The sequence below is a fragment of the Sceloporus undulatus genome, chromosome 2 (assembly GCF_019175285.1).
Source record: "Sceloporus undulatus isolate JIND9_A2432 ecotype Alabama chromosome 2, SceUnd_v1.1, whole genome shotgun sequence".
NCBI lineage: Eukaryota > Metazoa > Chordata > Lepidosauria > Squamata > Phrynosomatidae > Sceloporus > Sceloporus undulatus.
Genome location: NC_056523.1, coordinates 305,946,576 through 305,967,559, shown reverse-complemented (window position 1 = coordinate 305,967,559; position 20,984 = coordinate 305,946,576). Strand labels below are relative to the sequence as shown.

The 20,984-nt window shown below is 41.6% G+C and overlaps 1 long non-coding RNA gene across 3 annotated transcripts; it reads right to left on the bottom strand.

The window, feature by feature from the left end:
* Nucleotides 1-8,135: 8,135 nt before the first annotated feature.
* Nucleotides 8,136-19,886, bottom strand: LOC121920276. 3 transcript variants are annotated; one of them, XR_006101717.1, is made up of 3 exons: nt 17,709-19,886; nt 15,618-17,600; nt 8,136-8,633 (listed from the first exon to the last, which is right to left on the bottom strand). It is a non-coding gene; the product is annotated as an uncharacterized LOC121920276 (long non-coding RNA). The 3 variants fall into 3 exon arrangements; XR_006101718.1 differs by lacking the exon at nt 8,136-8,633 and adding an exon at nt 15,056-15,109; XR_006101719.1 differs by lacking the exon at nt 8,136-8,633 and adding an exon at nt 15,265-15,316.
* Nucleotides 19,887-20,984: the final 1,098 nt, after the last annotated feature.

The window sequence follows — 20,984 nt, the reverse complement described above, 5'->3', positions numbered from 1 at the left end:
GTTGGCCATACAGCAAAGTACAACAACATCCAAAATCCACAAAACATATAACCTGATCAGCAATTTCCCGTGGCCCAGGATTACTTTTATGAGGCCATCCTAAATGTGCAATATGCATGTTGCAGGCTTTCAAAGCGCCACTGTTTTCTTCATCAGGCAAAAGTGTTAAACATCTGTTGTTGTTGTGGGCCTCCAAGTCATTTGTGGCTAATGGAAACCCAAAGGCAAACTGATCATGGGGTTTTCTTGACATGTTTCTTCAGAGAGGGTTTGCCATTGCCATCCTCTTGAGGCTGAGAGAGTGTGACCTGCCCAAGGTCACCCAGAAGATTTCCATGGTCTAGTGGCGATTTGAAGCCTGGTCACCAAAGTTGCAGTGTACTGCTGAAACCACTACACCCAATGCTGGCACTCACCATTATCTTAAGGTTTGCTGGCCCTTAATTTGGGGGAAAGGCTATCCCCAGAGCTGATTTGCTGCCCCACTGACATGGAAGCCACGCTTTGCCTTAAGGTGGAAGTATGTGAGAGCCTTTAGGGCTGAAGAGTGGGGTATAAATACCATAAATAAGTATTTAGGGTATGTTACATCCCCTATTCCAGATGTGCGCAACTGTGGCACACAAGATATTGCTGGACTACAACTCCCAGGATCCTATCTACACTAGGTAAGGCTGGTGGGAGTTGTCGTACAATGAGATTTGGAAGTCACAATTGCCCACCCTGTCCTGGTCCTTTCTATCTCATCAAGGTTCCCTCCAGATGTGTCAAGACTACAGTGCCCATGATCCAGATGTGCTGAGGCACAGCAGCAAATGATGCCCCCTTCCATCCACATAGGAGCATAACACCCCAAGGAAGCTAAATTATTACAGCACCTGAGGAAGAATACACAAGCTGGACAGACAGGCTGCAGTGGTTTGCTTTTGTCTGACTCTACTAGGAAGGGCAAGTTTCTGCATCTTCCTCTCCTCTCCCAGCTGCTGAGTAAACTGTGTCTGCACTTTAAACTTAGGTTGGCAAAAAGTGAAGTAAGCTGAGGAGTGAGGACAAAAGGAGGAAGGTGGGAGGAGGAGAGAAAACTGGGACTTTTTATAAGCAGCTGAAAAAAGGCAGGCCAACAGAGGCCAGGGTTCGAATCCCTACTTGGCCATGGAAACCCACTGGGGTGACCTTAGGCGAGTCACACACTCTTAGCCTCAAGGGAAGGCAATAGCAAACCCCCCCCCCCCCCCCCCAAGAAAACCCCATAATAGGTTTGCCTTCGGGTTGCCATAAGTTGGAAACAACTTGAAGGCACACTGCAATTACAGCTGCAGTGTGCCAAAAAGCAAACTCTAGATAATGCACTGTGGTTCATAAATATACGCAAACTATAATCATCCATGTTTATTTAATCATTTATTTATTTATTTATTTTGCAGTGAATGCTTGTCACTCAGGTGTTTAAGTCTGAATTTCAATTCAGTGGAATGATCCACTGTTTTAAATCTATTTTCGAGATAGAGTCCATTACCTTAGATCTTAGGTAATGCCCTTTTTGCATTTTGAACTCAGTTTGTAGCAACTGAAACAAGGAGGTAAGGACATAGGGGAAAAGTGCAAGGAGAGAGAAATTGTGACATTTTAAAAGCAGTTAAAAAGTGAGATGACAGAGGATTAATCGGGACTGTTCCTGCCAAATTAGCACAGTTGGAGGATATATGACAGAAAGTCCATTGTGATTTTCATGGCTATGATGGCTTTCCCTACTGAAATACAACTTTGTATCTCTCCTGCTTTGCTACCTCGGATCCAACCTGGGGAACAAGATAAAACAAAGCAGGACTAGCAACCCAAAACAATGGCTGCATTAGCCTGGGACTGACAACAGAGATATTCTGTACCAGGAACGCATTGCCATATAGAGCTATCGCCTCTTGATACTAGAGTTCTCATTCATTGTGTGCTTTACCACATGTACTCCTTTGACTCACAATCTACCCTCATTTTGACACCTTTTATCTGACAAGTTAGAATCCAGTTTTTGAGATCTGTGAAATCTACACTGCCATAATCTGGATCACTGCCTTTTGCCCAGCATCTTTTATACAGATTGTTGTCTTACACAAAATGAACATATATTGTGGATGACTGTGTGAGAAAAATACTCTGTTGCTCCAAACTGCTGAGACTGAGCAAGGTGGGGAGCGAAGCTGCCTTGTGTGATCAGCCCCAAAATGCCATGATGTGCTTTGGATCAGTGGATTTTTAAAGACTCACCTTTGACAAATTATGCACATGATTATGAGGTCTTTCTGACCTCTTCTGGGCATTTGCACATGTTTGAATGCGGTAGTGGGGTCCAGAAAACAGACAGACAGACAAGACATGTGCAGAGCCAGTGTGGTGTAGTGGTTTGAGTGTTGGACTAAGGAGATTATCAAATGGGGGGACGGGACATCCTTGTCCTGTCCTTTTGCTGTCCCTATAGTATGATCGCAAAAAGATTTTCACACGACATCATGCTTATCCTGTCAGTGCCCCATCATTAAACTGCAATTGACCACAATCATGCGAAAGACTTTCACATGATATCATGCTTATCTTATCATTGTCCCATCATTGCAGTGGACTTGCCCTTCATTTTGTATTAATAGAAGAACGTGTTAATGCAGTTCTTCTTCACTGGCACTTTAATGACAGGATCAGTGCGATTGTGTGAATGTCTTTTGTGTGATCGCTGTCACAGGCAGGATAAAGATGGGCTACACTCCCATCCCCCAACTGATAAACTCCTAGGACTTTGGGAAACCAGGGTGCGAATCCTTGCTCATCCACAGAAATCCACTGGGTGACCTTGGGCAATCCACACTGCCTCAGCTTTAGAGAAAGGAAATGGCAAATCCCCTCTGAATAAATCTTGCCGAGAAAACCCCATGATCATTTTAGGGTCATAGAATCATAGAGATGGAAGTGGCTCTGTGGGCAACTGAGTCCAAGCCTTTGATCAATGCAAGGTCTCCAGCTAGAGCATCCCCAAGCAGCTGTCCAGCCTCCTTTCAAAGATTTCCAATGAAAGAGACCCCACCATCTCTCTAGGCAATTGGTTTTATTATCAAACTGCTCTCACTGTCAAGGTTTCTCTTCTTATCAAAAGATGTTCTCCTGTAGCTTAAAACCCTTACATCAGATTTCATCCTCTGGGGCAGCAAAGAACAAACCTGCCCACTCTTCTCCATGACATCCCTTGAAGTATTTAAAGACTGCAATTATGTCACCCCTCTGTCTTCATGAACTTGAACAGGCCCAGACCCTTAATTCTTTCTTCATATATTTTGTTTTCCATTCTGTGAACCCACTCCAACTTGTCTATCTCTTCCTTAAAATGAGATGCCGAAAACAGAACACAATACTCCAGATGAGGCCTGACCAGTGCAGAATATTGTGGGATTCCCTTGACTGGGCAAAATTATGGTTCAATTAAATCAAGGTAAAATAGCACTTGCCTCCTTTGCTGTGTCATGTTCAACATGACCAAAAATACTTTCAAGTCCTTTTCATATATAATCCTGCCAAACCAAGTATCCTTCATCCTGTACCTGGGCATTTGGTCCTTGTGGCCTAAACGTAGAATTTTGCATTTGCTGAATTTCATTTTATTAATCGCCACCCAATTTTCTAGTTTATCAAGATCCTTTTCCATTCTTTTCCTATCTTCCAATGTTGTTTGTCATCTGCAAGCTTGATAAGGATTCCCTCCACCCCATCATCTAAATTATTGACAAAATGCTGAAGAGTAATGGCCATGGACAAGAACCCTGCAGCACTCCAAATGAGACCTCCTTCCAGTCTGAAACACAACCACTGATGACAACTTGTTGAGCATGGTTTCCAATGAATTACAGATCCATCTGAGAGTGTTTCCAGCTATTCCCTATTTAATCAGTTTTCTAATCAAAATATTATGTGAGACATTATCAAATGCTTTGCTGAACATTCCCACCATCTAGTAAACTAGTAAAGCTGTAAGATTGGTTTGGCAGGATTTGATCTAGACAAACCCATGCTGGCTCCTACTGATCACTGCACTGCCATCAAGATACTAGATTTATTTGTTGTTGTCATTGTCGTTAACCACACTCAAGTCAATCTTGATTCATGGTGACCCTGTGGATGAGACATCTCCAAGACTTCCTATTCTCCAATATTCTTCTAAGATCTTGCAGATTCATACCCGTGACCAGCTTAATTGAGACCATCCATCTAGCATGTAGTTTTGCTCTCTTTCTACTTCCCTCCACCTTTCCTAACATTATTGTCTTTTCTAATGAGTCATGCCTTCTCGTGTAATGGCCAAAGTATGATAGCCTCAGTTTAGTCATTATCTTTGCCTCCAGGGAAATTTCTGGCTTAATCTGTTCTAGGACCCATTTTATTGTTCTTTTTGCTGTCCATGGGATCCTCAGCACTCTTCTCTAGCACTACATCTCAAGTGAATTTATTCCCTTTTGTCCATCTTCTTAACTGTCCTGCTCTTGCATCCATACATAATAATGCTTGTACGATTCTAACGTTCGTGCTTAGTTGTACATCTTTCCACTTTAGGAGTTTTTCTAATTCTTTCATAGCTGCCCTCCCCATTCTTAGTCTTCTTCTGATTTCTTGACTGCAGTCCCTGTTCTGATCAATGTTTGATCCAAGGTATAGGAATCCTTTTACTATTGCTATGTCCTCATTGTCTAGGCTGAACTTGTGAAGATCCTCCATGGTCATTATTGTTGTTTTCTTTATGTTCAATAGTAATCCTGCTTTTGTACTTTCTTCTTTGATTTATAGTTGATTTATATATTCAGCCAGGTCTGTCAGAGAGCTCTGGTGCCTCACTAGACTACAAATCCCAGGATTCTGTAGGATGAAGTCATGGCAGTTAATGTGGTGTCATTTATTTCTGCAGTGTGGACACACCACAATTGGACTTAAGCCAATGGCTGCATAATTACTAGCGGTCTATGAAATCAAACAGAGCTGTCAAGCTTTGTACCAGCCTACCCCAAATCTGAGCATCTGTTAGACTGTGCTGGCTGAGGATGATGGAGGTTGTTGTCCAATGCATCAGGAGGACACCAGGCTAGGGAGTATTATTTAAAACTGCAAGGTGGCACTCAAAAATCCGTGCATTTACTCTCTATGGGCAAAAAAAAGGGCATCACAGAGCAAATTCTTCTTGGTAAATCAGCTGTTTACAGCCCATCTGTCAACAAACACAGATTAAATATCTGCTCATTACCCCGATCAGATGTTTGGATATTGTATTATTTTATGTCTAGAATATTGTTGCTATCCAAGCTGACTATTTAATAGTGCAATTCATCTTATCTGTATCATCCTAGCATTAATCTTTCTATCCTTGAGAACATACAGTATCTGGGGCAACTGATCTTTGCAGTTTCAGCAAATGGCAGCTATTCACTCCTTGCAACTCAGCAGACAAGATATTTAGATGGATGAACTCTTCCTGCACAAAAATAGAAGGCCTGCAGTTTTTGATGCACTCTAGTTTACTCAACTTGCTGAACTTTATTGTACTTTGGACATATTAAGAGAAGACAGACATTACAGGTGAATAGGCTCACTTGAGGAAGCCATGGCCCTGAACATGCAAGACCTGAGCAGGGCTGCTGATTTTTTATATTTTAATTTCTTTCCAAGGCATTATATTCCACCCTTCTCGCACAATGAGATTGATACTCGGGTGACATGGAATTATCTCATTCATAGGGTCACCTTGAGTCAAAGTTGACTTAATGGCAATTAATTGCTAGAACTTCTTGCCACTTCAGATGTAATCTCCTACAGAGTACAAAACTCCATATTGACTAAGATTGTTCTAACACAGCTACTGGTTGAATCCAGCATATCTAAAAAAAGAACTGACCAATAGATAATGTATGTGTATGTGCCTTCAAGTCACCTGTTGAATTATGCAACCCCTTGGTAAGGAATTACTCAGTCTTGATTTTGCCAGTTCCATGCTCTGAAATATAGCATACAACACCTGGTATTCATTGGCAGCTTCCCATCCAAGTGCTAACCAGGGCTGATCCTGCATAGCTTCCAGGGTTAGATGGGATCTGGTGCCTCAGGGTATTTAGGCCCTACAAATAACATACATATATACAAACAAGCAAGTTTATACAAATGTTGTTGTATGCTTTCAAGTCATTTCCAAATTCTCGCCACCCTAGGGCAAACCTATTATGGTGTTTTCTTGGCAAGTTTATTCAGAGAGGGTTTGCCATTGCCATCCTATGAGGCTGAGAGGGTGTGACCTGCCCAAACTCACCCGGTGGATTTACATGGCCAAGTCAGAATTCAAACCCTGGTCTCCAGAGTCCTAGTCCAATGCTCAAACCATTATGCCACACTGACTCATCTACAAATCCTTAGGCATTGTCTATGGTATATCCTCATTTTAATCTCTCATGTTACCAGGGATTGCAACCTGCCCTGCGCTCTTCTGCACCTGCAGGGTAAAAAGGACCATTGCCAGTATCCCTGACTACTGGTCATAGGAGAGGGGTTGAAAGAAGTTGGAACAGAACAACATCTGGAGAGCTGCAGGTTGTTCTTTCCTGCTTTAGAGGCTTGTAGTCCAAGATGGGATACAAGAACCTTACCATGATAATGAACTGTAATAATTTCTTTCTATGGAGCAAACAGCAGTTCTAGGTGGGGTATTTGGCCTGAGAAATTTATAAACAGTAAAGAGCTAGCATGGCATACTGTTTTGAGAATTGAACTATGACTCTGAAGATCAGGACTGAATTCCCAACTCAGGACCCCTGGCAACTTTCATGTTTTGTGAGCTCCCTTTACCACAGACTAAACCTGCCACTCCAAAAGAAGAAATAAAGATTCTTAAATGAAATAAAAGTAGTTGAACTGTGAGAGCCGGTGTGATGTAGTGGTTTGAGTGTTGGACTATGACTCTGGGAGACCAGGGTTCAATGTCTGGTTTGGCCATTAAACCCTCTGGGTGACCTTGAGCAGTCACACTCTCTCAGCCTCAAGGAAAGGCAATGGCAAACCTTCTCTGAACAAATCTTGCCAAGAAGACCCCATGATAGGGTCACCTTAGGGTTGCCACAAGTCAGAGATGACATGAGGGCACACAAAAATCTCATTCTATGGCATCAATATCCAACCATACACAGATGTACACACACACCATCTTGATCAACACAAGACAACAGCATTAAACAAGAACATTTGAGTGGCACTCCCAAAGGCACATCAACATCTTTATATGGCCTCCTCCTAACCCTAAAATCATTTCTGGATGTTGCACGACCCTGTAACAAGATTTTATTCCACAGATTCAGAGTCAATAATGGATGAGGAGGAGTTTCTGCAACATGTAGCTGGAAAAAAGGAGTTTCTGCAACATGATAACCTTTCACCATATCTCTGGAAAGGGACATTTCTCAGATCCCCTAGACCAGCACTCTGATAGTCCGACCATTTCTGGGTTGCACAGAGCACCTAAGAGGACAAGACACAGCCTGAAAGAACTGCCAGGTTCCATGTCCAGCCTCTTTCAGGTTAGGGAGATCTATTGAGGGTACAATGTCTGCGAGTCCCCCAAATCCTGAATCCCAAAGTGTCCCTCCCTCCCTCCCTCCCTCCCTGTTTTCCCCTCCCTTTCCCTCTCTTGCAAATGTTCTTTTTTTACTTCTTTTTTGCTTTTCACCTCCTTTTCTCCTCTCAAACTGTATACTAGGGTGGTTGGTTGCCCTTTGCTGAGAGGCAGAACTCATAACACTGCATGGGACAGGAGTCAAACACTGTGTAAATCCCTTTTGGATCTTTGTCTGATAAGTGGAACTTGAGAAAAGTTACTTGTTCAGACAACACTTCTCAGAATCTCCCAACCAACACAGCTACTGGTCATGCTGGCTGAGTTATTCTGGAAGCTGTAATCCAAAAATATTAGCTATTCCAAGCTCTGAACTATTTTTGTTGTTATTAACTGCCCTCGAGTTGATTCCAACTCATGGCGACTATAGGTCCTTCCAAAAAACCTTTTCATCATCTCCTCTTGGACTCTGGATCATGCTGTAAATGTTTGATAGAAACCTTGTTGTCAATCTGGTTATCTTCCAGTCAGCACATTTCCTACAATGACCTTTGCTGAAGCATTTAAAGGAGAGAAAAGGAGTAGAAGATAATTAGAAAACACACCAGCTAGCTATTTTTCAGTATAAGCTGCCAGACATGGACACTACCAGCAAAAAAATAATAATAATAAATTTCCTGGACAGCTACCAAAACCAGAGAGTAAGAACAGGACTTTGCAAAAAGAAAAGTGGGGATCCAAATGGCACTGCAAGTAATGATGAATTCTGGGGATCATTCACACTCCTTTTTTTGTCCCAAGGAAATGTGGATTGCTGCATTGATGCACATTGGCTTTGTTATTCCCATGTTGTTTTTGGTTTGTGAATCTCTTCAAGTCATTGTGACCCATTTGTTATTCTCACATGCCACCATTTTGGGATAAAATGGAACCGCCTCCATTCCCTTGAATGATCAATTTGGAAGCTTATTCACATTGCCGAAGATGCGGATTGATGCAGATCTTTCAGGAAAACCTGGAGGAAAGCACAATATCAAATATCCCAGAGTCAGTGGGTTTTTGCCAGCCCCCCCCCCTCAAGTGCATCGAGTGCATTCGGGACATGTGTGAACAACAAAGATTCAACCCAGATTATTTTTGTAGAGTGAATGGGGCCCTGGGTGCCCAAGGGTTTTCAGAGGGCCAATATGGTGTAGTGGTTTGAGTGTTGGACTAGGACTTTTGGAAACCAGGGTTTGAATCCTTGCTTAGCAACGGAAACCCACTGGGTGACATTGGTCAAGTCATAGGAGTTTATCACATAGGGGGAAATTGAGAATTTAAACAGTGATTAACTTGAGAAAATTGCACAGTTGACATTAAAACATGATTAAAATGAGATTAACACCAGAACCATTATCTGTGAATAACCAGGGAATAACTAGGCAAAAAACAACAAAAAACCATTCACAGGAAAATCCCGTGAATGGCTTGCTGTTGTTTCTTGCCTGGTTATTCATGGGTTAATGACACTTTAATCATGTTTCCCCTTGACATTGTGTGAAAACCATTAGCGCAATTGTGTGATAATAACAGGTTATTCATGGAAAAATATCACTTTGAACATGACATCGTGTGAAAGCCATTAGCACAACTGTGGGATTATCATGGGTTAATCACCGTTTATACTTCCAGTTGTCCCCCGTGTGATAAACTCCATACTCTCCCAGCCTCAGAGGAAGGCAATGGATTGGCAAACCTCTTTTGAACAAATCTTTCTGAGAAACCCTGTGATGGGTTCAACTTTGGGTCACAGTAAGGAGTTTATCACATGGGAGGGAAGCACCCAAATTTCATGGATAAATGGGGCTTATGAATATCCTGCAAGTGGCATGGTTTTGTGGCTTTCTGCATGGGTTAATGTCGGGTTAATGCCAAAGTGCCCCAGCATGTCTGAAAACAATCCCACTCTTGCGGGATATTCATGGGATTTAAACCTCATTTATCCGTGGGATTTCAGTGTTTTGCCTCCCTTGTGATAAACTCCTAAGTTGGAAATGACTTGAAGGCACACGACAACAAAGGAGGCTTTCTTTTACTCACACAGCAGTCTTCACATGATGGCAAATCAATTTTGGAACTGTGTCATTTTTGATATTGCCTGGAGATCTGCTGTTCAAAGAAAAAAGACACACACACACACACATACAACCCACAGCTCAACCAGACACATGCTGATACAAGTATGTTTAAGATAGCTTTTGGGATTCCAGCCAGAATATGGCAAGGCAGAGCAGGAATCTTTAAGAACAAGCAGAGAATCACCAAGCAGCTGGAACAGCTTTCAGCAATTTAACAGTCTGCTAACTCTGTTAAGCTTTTGTTCCCAAAACAGACACACGTAGCGAGGAAGTGCAATTATTGCCAATTTTATCAGCGTTCCAACTTGTAATTTTCTCAAGGTTGTCAAACCTTTATATGAAGCCTCTCTGCAAGGAAAGGACAGAGCCAAATGCCAGTCTATATTGTAACAAGCTATTCTGATTCCCTAAAAGCAAAAAGAAAATACTGTTTGTTAAAAGAAAGCCAAGGCTGGCCTTCCCATTTATTAGAGAGAGGGGCTGATACTTCAGGTAGCAGGGTCATTAAAACATGGCAAATTGTTCATTATTTACTATTTATTATTGTTCTATTTTTACTGCCAGGGATAGAAACTGTTGCATTGTCTGCACTGTGTGCCGAAGTAACATGGCTGCCTTTTTGAGCACTGTGCAGTTTAACTTGCATGAGATAAATAATATAGACCCTGCTAAATAAACAGTGAGAGCCAGTGTGTTGTAGTGGTTTGTGCATTTGACTCTGAGATCAAGATTCAATTCCCCTCTCAGCCATGGAAACCCATTGCGTGACCTTGGGCAGGTCACACACTCTCAGCCCCAGAAAACCCTGTGATAGAGTTACCTTAGGTTGCCATAAGCTAGAAACAACTTGAATGCAGAGAACAACAAAATAAACAATATGAGCAGATTCATCACAAATGTATGTTTTGTCCTAATTTTGGTACTAGAAAGGTGTGGAAATCCTGGATAATTGTATGCATGCAGTGAAGATCTGGATGTAGGTGAATAAACTGAGGGTTAATTCAAACATAACAGAAGTTCTGTTAGTCAGTAGGAAAACCAACTAAGGGTTGGGATTGCAATTTTTTAAGGAAGGGGTTTTTATCCCTCTGAAAGATCAGGTTTGAAACATGGGGTGCTTTTGGATCCAGTGCTATTCCTGGAAGATAACTGTTGTGGCTCCCTTTGCCCAGCTTCCATTGATGTACCAGCTGTGCCTTTTCTTTGGGAAGGCAGACTTGATCACAGTGGTTCATGCCTTAATTTCTTCTTGGGTTGCATCCGCACTGCAGAAATAACCCAGTTTGACCCCACTTTAACTGCTAAGGCTCAATGCTGTTGAATTCTGGGAACTGACATTTTGTAAGACATTTAGCCTTTTCTGTCAGAGATCTCTGGTGCCACAACAAACTACAGTTCCCAGAATTCCAGAGCATTCAGACATGACAGTTAAAGTGGTGTCAAATTATTATTTCTGCAGTGTGGATGGAGCCTCAGTAATGCACTCTACATGGAGCTACTCCTGAAAACGTTTCAGAAGTTAAAGCTAGTACAAAATAGGATGGCTAATGTGTTATGGGGGGTGGGGGGGCTAAAGTGTTGTGGGATGCATGCTTTGCTATTGTTGTGTGCTTTCAAGTCATTTCTGATTTATGACAATCCCATTACAAACCTACCATGGGGGTTACAGGGGAAGGTTTGTTCAGGGGGGGGGGGGGGGTTGCTGCTGCTTTCTTCAGAGGCTGAGAGAGTGTAACATGCACAAGGTCATGCACTGGGATTCCATGGCCAAGTAGGGATTTGAACCCTGGCTGCCCGAAGTCCTACAATCAAATCATTACACCATGATGGCTCTTTGTGCTTTAGAGATGCTATAGCATTAGTATCACAGTAAACTATTCCAAATTAAATTCAAGGGCTAGCTTTGACCTAGGGCTAGTCTACACATAAGTACATTATGCCCATTTGATGACAGTTGCTTCTGAGACAGTAGAAACACATAGATTACCACTCAAGTGTGCTTTTGCATTGTATTTGCACAATTGTTTTCACATTATTTCAATGTTTTCAATAATGTTATAGAAACAGTTCTTTCTGGGTGGGAATGAAAAGTCTTCAATAATTCCAGGAGCTCCCAGGAAATACTTCAGGATGATGAAAATGTCATCTGGATCTACAAAATAAAATTGGTTTACACAAGAAGAAAACCTGGAACTTCCAGATACTTTTTTGGGATCTGGAGAGTTTCCGCTGTCCCTAAAAGGTTTCAGAAAACCACTTCTTTGACTCAATTTGGATGGAAAGGACAATTTATAGAAAAACACCACAGATAAATGTTTTAGAAATCAATAATTCTTAAGAGGAATTGTTGAGAGTTGGGTATCTTTAGCCAGGAGGGGGAAATGGCTGAGAGATGATATAGTTGACAATGAGGATTTCGTACCCATTTCTCCTATAGTGCAAGGTAGGGAACGGAAACAGATTAAAATACAACAAATAATCCAGTGTGTGTGTGTGTGTGAATATATTTTAAAACTATACTTTAAAATTCAGAATTTAACATTCAGATGATATGACAGCTATCTTTAAATATCTGAAGTGTTGTCATTCCAGAAGGGAATAGGGAGAATGTTTGTTTTCTGCTGCTCCAGAGGACAGGACCTGAAAAACACTAATCTATTATCCATTCCCAGGGCACTATAGATTCTTCTTGGGATGTGCTATGAGGATGTTATGATGAGCTTCAAAATTTATCACTGCACCTCTCTATATAACTAATATTGTCTTATGACAGCATTGGAAAAGGAGAAACTGTTGCTTACACTGATACCTACCCCAGACTAGGACTAGGACTGGGCAATGTGTAGCCCCCCAAACGTTCCTGGACAACAACTCCCAACAGGCTTAGCCATTGTAGAAGGGTAAGAGCAGTTGCAATGCCACAACATCAACAGGAGTTGTTTAGCAAGGTATAGACTAGAGTGATCTAGGAGTGAACATAGGTATTGACGGGAAATCAGCTGATGGAGCAAATTGCTTTGGAGGATTTATTACACATCAACCACGGAACAGAAAAGGTAATTAAGATAAATAAGTCATCCCCAAGGTCACTAGCTGAGATCCAGTCTGATCTGGCAGAAGATGTCTTTACAGATCTCTGATGTGGAGCAGCATAACTCACAGGAAACTTTGCTCAGAGAGGTAATGCAACAGTTCAGTTCAGGTGACTGGCAAAGGCATTTGACATACAATTCCAGTTAATAACAACTCCCTGTTAATCATTTATTTCCCAACTGTAGCATGTCTCCCTAACCCCAAAACAGATAGTGGCAAAACCAACGCACCAAGAGCTACAGAAAAGTGGTGCATTCTCTGTCTCTCCCTGCCATGCTGTCTGAATTAGGAGGTTCTTATATCACGTTTCTAATCTCACTTATACAGCAGAACCGCCTTGACTTTAATTAGTTGGAGTATATCAGTGCTTTACTGAATTCATACAGTTCAGCTGATAAAAAAGGTTATTCCCAGACCTCACCTGGACATTACATAATCATTTCTTTTGCAAAATTAATATTTACCCTGAGAGAATATCATCAATACACTTTTGACATCCAGGGAAAAAACTCTCTTTGGATATTATCAGACAAGGGAAATTGGAAGTTTAATCCAATGGCAATCCGAACGCAATCATGGGATTTAACATTATTGCATGATAGACTACCACATACTATTTTGGGCAATGGGAAGTCAGTCCGAACGCAATCATGGGGTTTCGCATTACAGTATTCTGTGAGAGGTGATCACATGCAATTTCAGGCAATGGCAAGCTATTTTCGGGCAATGGGGTCAGTTCAAACGCAATTCGAATTAACGTAAATTCACTGAACTAGGGAATTCACATGAATGTGTTCTGGCCCCATTTTCTTTTCAATGGAAATTAAGAGAAATTCCTCCCATGTGATAAACTCCTTTGACTTCACATTGCTAGGAGTCAGCTTCAACAAGAGACATCAGCCTTGTTGAAATCTAGGGGATATGGAGCCTAAACCCATCTTTCAATTTAGCTACACATGACATAACTGGAGCACCGTAATTCCACTTTAACTGCCATGACAACATCCTGGGATTTGCAGTTTAGGGAGGCATATTCTGAATTCTCACCCAGAGAGCTCTAGTGCTACATCAAACTACAAACTCCAGTATTCCACAGAATGTTCCTGGTTCAGTGAAAGTGGAACCATTGTGTTGTAATTGTATAGTGTTTTATCTTGTTTTGTTTTGTAATAATGTGTATGTGTTGATGTTTTAATTTGCTGGTTTTAATTATAATTGATTTAATAACTTTTTAAGGGGGGGAAGTAGATTTTGATGTATGATGTATTGTATTTTATTACTGTTAGCCGCCCCGAATGATCTCAAAGGGGTGGGATATAAATAAATATATTATTATTATTATTATTATTATTATTATTATTATTATTATTATAGTGTGAAAAGCCCCCAGCTGGAGGATTCTACAAATTGTCATCCAAAAACAAGGCATTTTCTTATGATTTGCTCTTGGTAAGCCCTCGGAAAACTCCCAGCTACCCGTTGCAGGTGAAATACTGCCAAAAAGGAATCTATTCCACTGTAGCGTTCTGCTGGCATATGCGGCGTAAGTGCTGGCCTCCTGTACAGCAACAACCTATTGAAGGCTAGCTGTTGCTGCCAGACTGGAGCCTCAGATTGGGCTCTTCTACAAAGAGCCATTCAACTTTTAGCTTTTCAGGCTGTACCGTGGACTGCTGATGCTGCCTAACTCTGGCTTTTGGAATTTATTTGTTATCAAGCAACACAGCTTCCTTCCCCTTTTGTTTTCAGAAACAATCATTTTAGACAGTTTCAGCATTTTGTTTGTTGTTGTGTGTGCTCAGGTCATCTCCAACATACAGCGACCCATAGGCATGGGATTTTTTTGGCAAGATTTGTTCAGAGTGTAACAGAAATTTCAAGAAACTTAAATTTCTAGGATTTGCAGAGCAATAGGATTGGCCAAGAGGACCTAGTAATTGAAAATCCATAAGTTTATTTCCAATTGTCGACAAAGGAAACATTGAACTCAGTGAATTCAAGTTCCAAAAAGCTGAGACCCCGAACAAGACAAAAGGCTCTTTTTATATTATTCAAGACAAAGAAGCTCCAATACACCTGATTGGCTAATAATAAATAAATAATAAAATTTTATTTTATACCGCCCTTCCAAAGATCAGGGCGGTTAACAGCATAAAAAACACAACATATACATCGAGATTAAAACAAATACACAAAAACACATAAAACCCCCGTTAGCCAATCCTCTTTGCCACAAAAGAGGAAGGGAGGCCACTGGACTTTAGTCGGGGAATGCAACCTGAAATAGAAAGGTTTTTAAATTTTAAATTTAATTACAATTTAAACATACAGAATTCTTACAATCAGAACAGAAATATATGCATACATTAAAACGCATCATCCTCCTTACCCCTCCGGTAGGATTCAGTGGCTTTCCTCCTAACCTTGCTTCTGATGTCCTATCTCAGTAGTTATGTTATGTCTTTTTACTGGTGCCAGCTTCCATCTAGGTCAAGACGCACTCATATTCCTTTGCTCTAGTTTTCCCTAAACTCCAAGCCTTTATTTCAAAAACCATCTCTGGCTGACAAAGGTGACTTCCATCTTTCTATAGTTTTTATTTCAACAAGGAATTTTTCCACCACAAGAGGAGCTTTGCCTTCTTCTGAGGCTGAGTGTGTGTGACTTTCCTAAAGTCACACAGTGGGTGTAATGGGCGAGCTGCGAATCAAACCTTGGCCTCCAGAGTCATAACTCAAACTGCTATGCCACGATATGAGGGGAAAGGGAGAGAGATGAAGGATTACCTCTGAAAATGATTTATTTTAGCTTGAATTTTCATGAATATCAGTCCATTTCTTCAAATTCACATTAGCTGCTTGATTCCTTCATCCATCTCCTGCCCTGCCACCCCATCTTCCACTTTTTTTCCCTTTTTCTGTAACTTTTAAACACTGCTATTGACTTCCTTGCAGACAAAGCTGATGCTTTGTGATAAAAATGTTTCATTTCCATTCCCATCACTTGTTCTCACAGGAACTGCAGAATCAGCAGAAACCATATCCTGTTTTCCCCTCATGTTTCTAGCTGGCAAAAGTTCAAAGCAGTGAACGCAGATTCAAACTTGTTAAAAGCCACAGTTAGATTCTTGGGCTGTTCCTTCTCTAAACCATTAATGTTAACAACTGTGAAATGAGTAATAACTGCTTTCATTAACAAGACAGCTGGTTGTTACTACTGGCTTTCCTTTCCTTTGTGGTATGGGAGTGGAACTAGTCCAACCAGAAAAACCTGGTGAGATTCCATCATTTTGATCTCATAGGGGGAGAAACCCAGAACAGGTTGAATCAAAGGACCCCAAACAAAGGAGCACCTTCTGCAGAGGAAGATCCTTCTTCTACCTGGAGGAAAAGAACAAGGACTGTATCTGTACTGCAGAAATGCCATATATACTTGACTATAAGTTGACCTCATGTATAAGTCGAGGGCAGTTTTTGGGGTCAAAGTTATGGATTTTGAGATTGAGGTGTCTTCCCATTAATAGTGAGATTTATTTATGTCAACAGAGCTGTAGGAGATGAAGCAGCTTTTGGGGATACATGGTTTTCTTTAATATCATTTGAGAATAAAAAACAATCACCTTGAAAATGCATTCAGATCCCAAGCAGCCTTTTAGAGAGGAATTTGCTGAAAGCCATGGGCCTTGTGCAAAACCACAGTTCGTTGGAGGACTACTCCCTTAATGGAATCCTCAGCTGGAAACCTGACTTACAGGGCCTGCATGGTGCTCTCAACCTCAGGGGAAGGCAATGGCCAACATCCTCTGAACAAATCTTGCCAAGAAAACCCCAGGATAGGTTTGCCGAAACATCTTGAAGGCACACAACCATCACCACAAGACCTGACTTAATGACAACTGAAAACCGACAACATTGACACAAAGGTCTCACCATGGTCTGATATTCTGTAGTTCCCCTTTTTATTTTGGTTTGTTTGTGTCTCTTTAAATAAAGAAAAATCAATTAAAAAGACTTTAAAAAATAATAGAAAATCTTCCTCTCTATTTTCTCAGCCTCATGCATAATTTTATCGACCTCTACGAAGGTGGACAACTGCTAGGATATAAGGGTCCCCCAGGAGACCTTGGACCATCTCCATCCCCACCACAGTCTCCTGCAAAAATGTATCAAAATGTCCCCACACTTCCAAGAGGAGATTGAAGGGCAAAATGATCATTTTAAAAAAAGCTATCCCTCTGGGTCCACCCCCCCAATTTCTATCATGGCTTGCCTTTTTTTTCTTACGACAAACCATTCTGAAAACACTTTCCTGATATGGGAATTATAAGAAATATAGTACTTTCAGACTAACCAAGCCTTCTGACCTGTTTCAACACTTGTATAGCAGATAAATTGTAGGTTGTATAGCAAGCTCTGGGCTTATTTGATCCTATTTGCAGGGCAGGGGATTGGGACGGGGAAAACATGCCACAGTCCTTCAAGTGACAACATTTGCCTGTTAAAAGGGTCTACTAGGGGTAAAAGGAGGGATAAAAATACACTGAAATGTACGAAATCAAGTGATAACACTCCTTAAAAGAAGTGTATAGCAAACCATATTTTGCAGGAGCACCACTTCAGCCACAGCAAATATTCCTGGCATTCCGTTTTGCTGAAGTTTACATTTCATCCAAACAGCCAAAGAAGTTACAGATTGTTCCTGCTTCGTGTTAAATAAGCTGTTCTGCAACAAAGGACTTTGGCCTTGAAACGGGGAAGTTCACCTTCTGGCTGGAAAAGAAATGAAGACAGAAATGATGACGAGTGATCACATGAATCCAAACACACATCAACAAGAGCAAATGTTTTCAGAGATAAATAGTATACACACATACATACCAGCTTGGAGATAAATCGCTTTTGTAAACCGTTTTTCAATCATTTATCACACTCCCCAGGTTTCATTCAATATATTTAGAAGCACATTTTTCCACACCAGGCAATCTATAGTAACCTAGGATGTGACTGAGTGTAGTATCTACCTGTTTGGGGATAAACTAAATTAGAGATAAAAGAGATTTTTGGTCCACTCTGGTAACTGAAATACAAAATTTTAAGAAACCTTTATCAGCTGTGTCTGCTTTGGATGCCCCTGTAGGTTCCATGATGTCTATGTCCATCTCTGCCAAAACCTGAAGCTGCCAACAAACTCTATTATTTAATTTGATTTAATATACCGCCTTTCTCTCAGCATGGGACCCAAGGACACTCACAAAAGGAAATCAACACTTTAGTACCATTGGCAATGTTGACAGAATTTTGGACCAGATATTTTAGTTTCAGGACTGAAAATCTCAACACTGGGTTCCTGGCTGACTTTTAGATTCCCTCTCCATCTTTTCTTTACTGAGCTTGGGAAAGTTACTTTTTGACTATAACTTCCAGCCAACATGGCTAAGGCACATTCCAGAAAGCTTTATTTCAGAAAAGGTCTTTTATTTGAGCCCTTTTAACTCCCATGTTATTCCTTAGGACAGAGACAGGCTGGATTCATCCAGCTCAATTCACCCACCCACTGGTCCTGTATACGTACCTAGCAAGCCCAAATACCAATTTTCCATTGCAGTCCCTCCCAAAATGGCAACAGTAAGTGATATCATATCACTTAATGACACCATTAAGAGATGGACTGTCAAAGAAAACTGAGGTATTTGGGGATAACAAAGGGATCGGGAGATTTGGGGGAGCAGGATTGTTGTGTTTTCATATGTCTGTGGGGCAACATTTCTCCATGATGGTGTTGTTGTGGAGACTGTCACCTTTCTATCACTTTCTGTTACTGCACTTTTTAAAAATCATGCTTTATTATCCCAAATCTCCAGAAACACCTGGGGATATCTGATATATTTTATGTGGATTACTTACAATTATGCGTCAACTCTCAGGTTCCATATAATGACAACATTTTGTGCATTGGAACAGAATATGGAGGAAAAGAATGGTTTCCAATTGGCAAGGGGATCAGGCAAGGGCGCTCTCTATCACTGTATTGTACAAAGAAAATATCATACGAAGAGCAGGCTTAGACTCAGGAGGAGGAGTGAAGAGGAACGAATGCCAAGATATGTGGACAAAACCATACTACTAACAGAAAACATCACTACTAAGGAAGGTCAAAAAAGAAACTGCAAAGGTAGCCTTACTGCCAATAGCATAAGCTGGTGTGGGGGGGAGGCTTCCAGGGGGCCAAGCCAAAAGGGCACACCGCCTCACCTCTCTGCTGCGTGCTGCTCTACTTGTGAGTAGAATGGTGTATGGGTTGTGTCTGCTCAGCCACGTGTCACCCCTCTTCTGGGTCCGCACCCCTGCTCCCCCTAATGATGCCACTGCTTACATAAAGAAAACATAAATAATGGTTGTACATGATATACATAACTTCAACTGAGACAATGAGGAAATCAAAATACAGTGGGGCCTTGCTATCCATGTATTTGCCCTCTATGGATTTAAGTGTCTGTAGCTGGCAAGCCCCAGTTGTCCCCAACGGTGGTATGTGCATGTGGCTGAGCCGCCATTAGGAACAATAGGACTTCACCTGAAATCTCGTTGTCCCTAAGGGTGGCATGACCGCATGCATGTGCTGCCACTAGGGACAACGAGGGTTGCCCCTAATGGTGGTGTGGCTGTATGCACACACAACTATTGGGGACAACAGGACTTGAGGTCCTGTGGATTTTGGTATCTGCAAGGAGGATGGTCTGGATTGGACCCCCGCGGATACCAAGGTCCCACTGTAGTTAAAGAGTTCCCATACCTTGGACCAAATTTTGATTGGAATAGAAACTGCAGTCAAGAAATCCCACCAAAACTAGGAATTGCAAGGACAGCTATGAAAGAACTAGACACGTTTCTAAAGAGTAAAGACATACGACTGATCACTGATGTCAGAATAATCCAGGCTACTGTATTCCTTATTACCATGTACAGATGTGAGAGCTGGAGAGTGAATAAAGCGGTAAGAATAAAAACTCATTTGAGATGTGGTGCTGGAGAAGAGTGCTGAGGATACCATGAATGGCCAAAGAGACAAATAAATGGGTTCTAGAACAGATCAAGCCTAAAAGCCAATAGGGTCAATTTGAGGCTTTTGTACTTTGGCCATATCTTGAGAAGGCAGGACTCATTAGAAAAGACAGTAATGCTAGGAAGGTGGAAGGGGAGCAGAAAGAGAGGAAGGCCACACGCCAGATGGATAGGTTCAATCAGGGAGGTCATGGGACTTAAGCAGAGCAATGGAGGACTGGGGCCTTGGAGACGTCTCAACCCAGGATTGCCATCAGTTGGGGTCAATTTGAGGGCAGTTGGCAAACAAAACAACCTATTTAAAAAAACCTGCTATTACTGGTAGGGAAATGACTAACAATCAATATACTGGGCTTTTCCTTCTAAATATTATATTCGTTGATGTATGTCTTGAACTTTCCTAGGACAGTCCTGGGTGAAAAGAGTAATTACGGACACTGTTACCTTGAGCTCTCTAGTGATGGGAATTATGACAGCTGCCACTTGGCCTCCAAAGGAAGGAGATGCAGCCGCAATAATGTCTTCACATCTTTTTATGCGCTCCTTCACATTTAGGGAGCTCCAAAGCCGTTGGAGAAACAAATACTTGCAAGCAACTGCTGTTAGGCTTCTTATCTGTTGCCTGAAGGGGGCAGTTCAGGATCTCTGAATGAGGACGACTGCTGTTCAACTCTATCCAGAATTAAGCTCTGCTACAAAAGCCCTAGATGGATTCCAACCTTCTTGTCGCTCTTTTAAGCCACAAATCTGCATCCTCATCCGAAGCCAGCTCCATGCAAGTGCAGGATGCCAGTCCTCTCTCCTTTGCCTAGACCAGCTATTCAGGATGTTGGACTCTAGGCTCAAAGCTCTGCAGGGCTGCCAGGCTTCCAAAACAGCAATGATGGGTGCTAACAAGAATCCATGATCCGGACATGGGTTGCTCACTAGGAGTGACTGCTAACAAGTTTGTGTCTGTGCCAAACAAAGGCACCCAGCCTTAGCACTCCCTTCGGAATTGAATTTTAAAATCCTATACAACTGTTTCTCCAGCTTCAAATATCTAGAGATACAGGTAAACTGTGTATTATTCCTGCCTGGCAGGAGATTGGC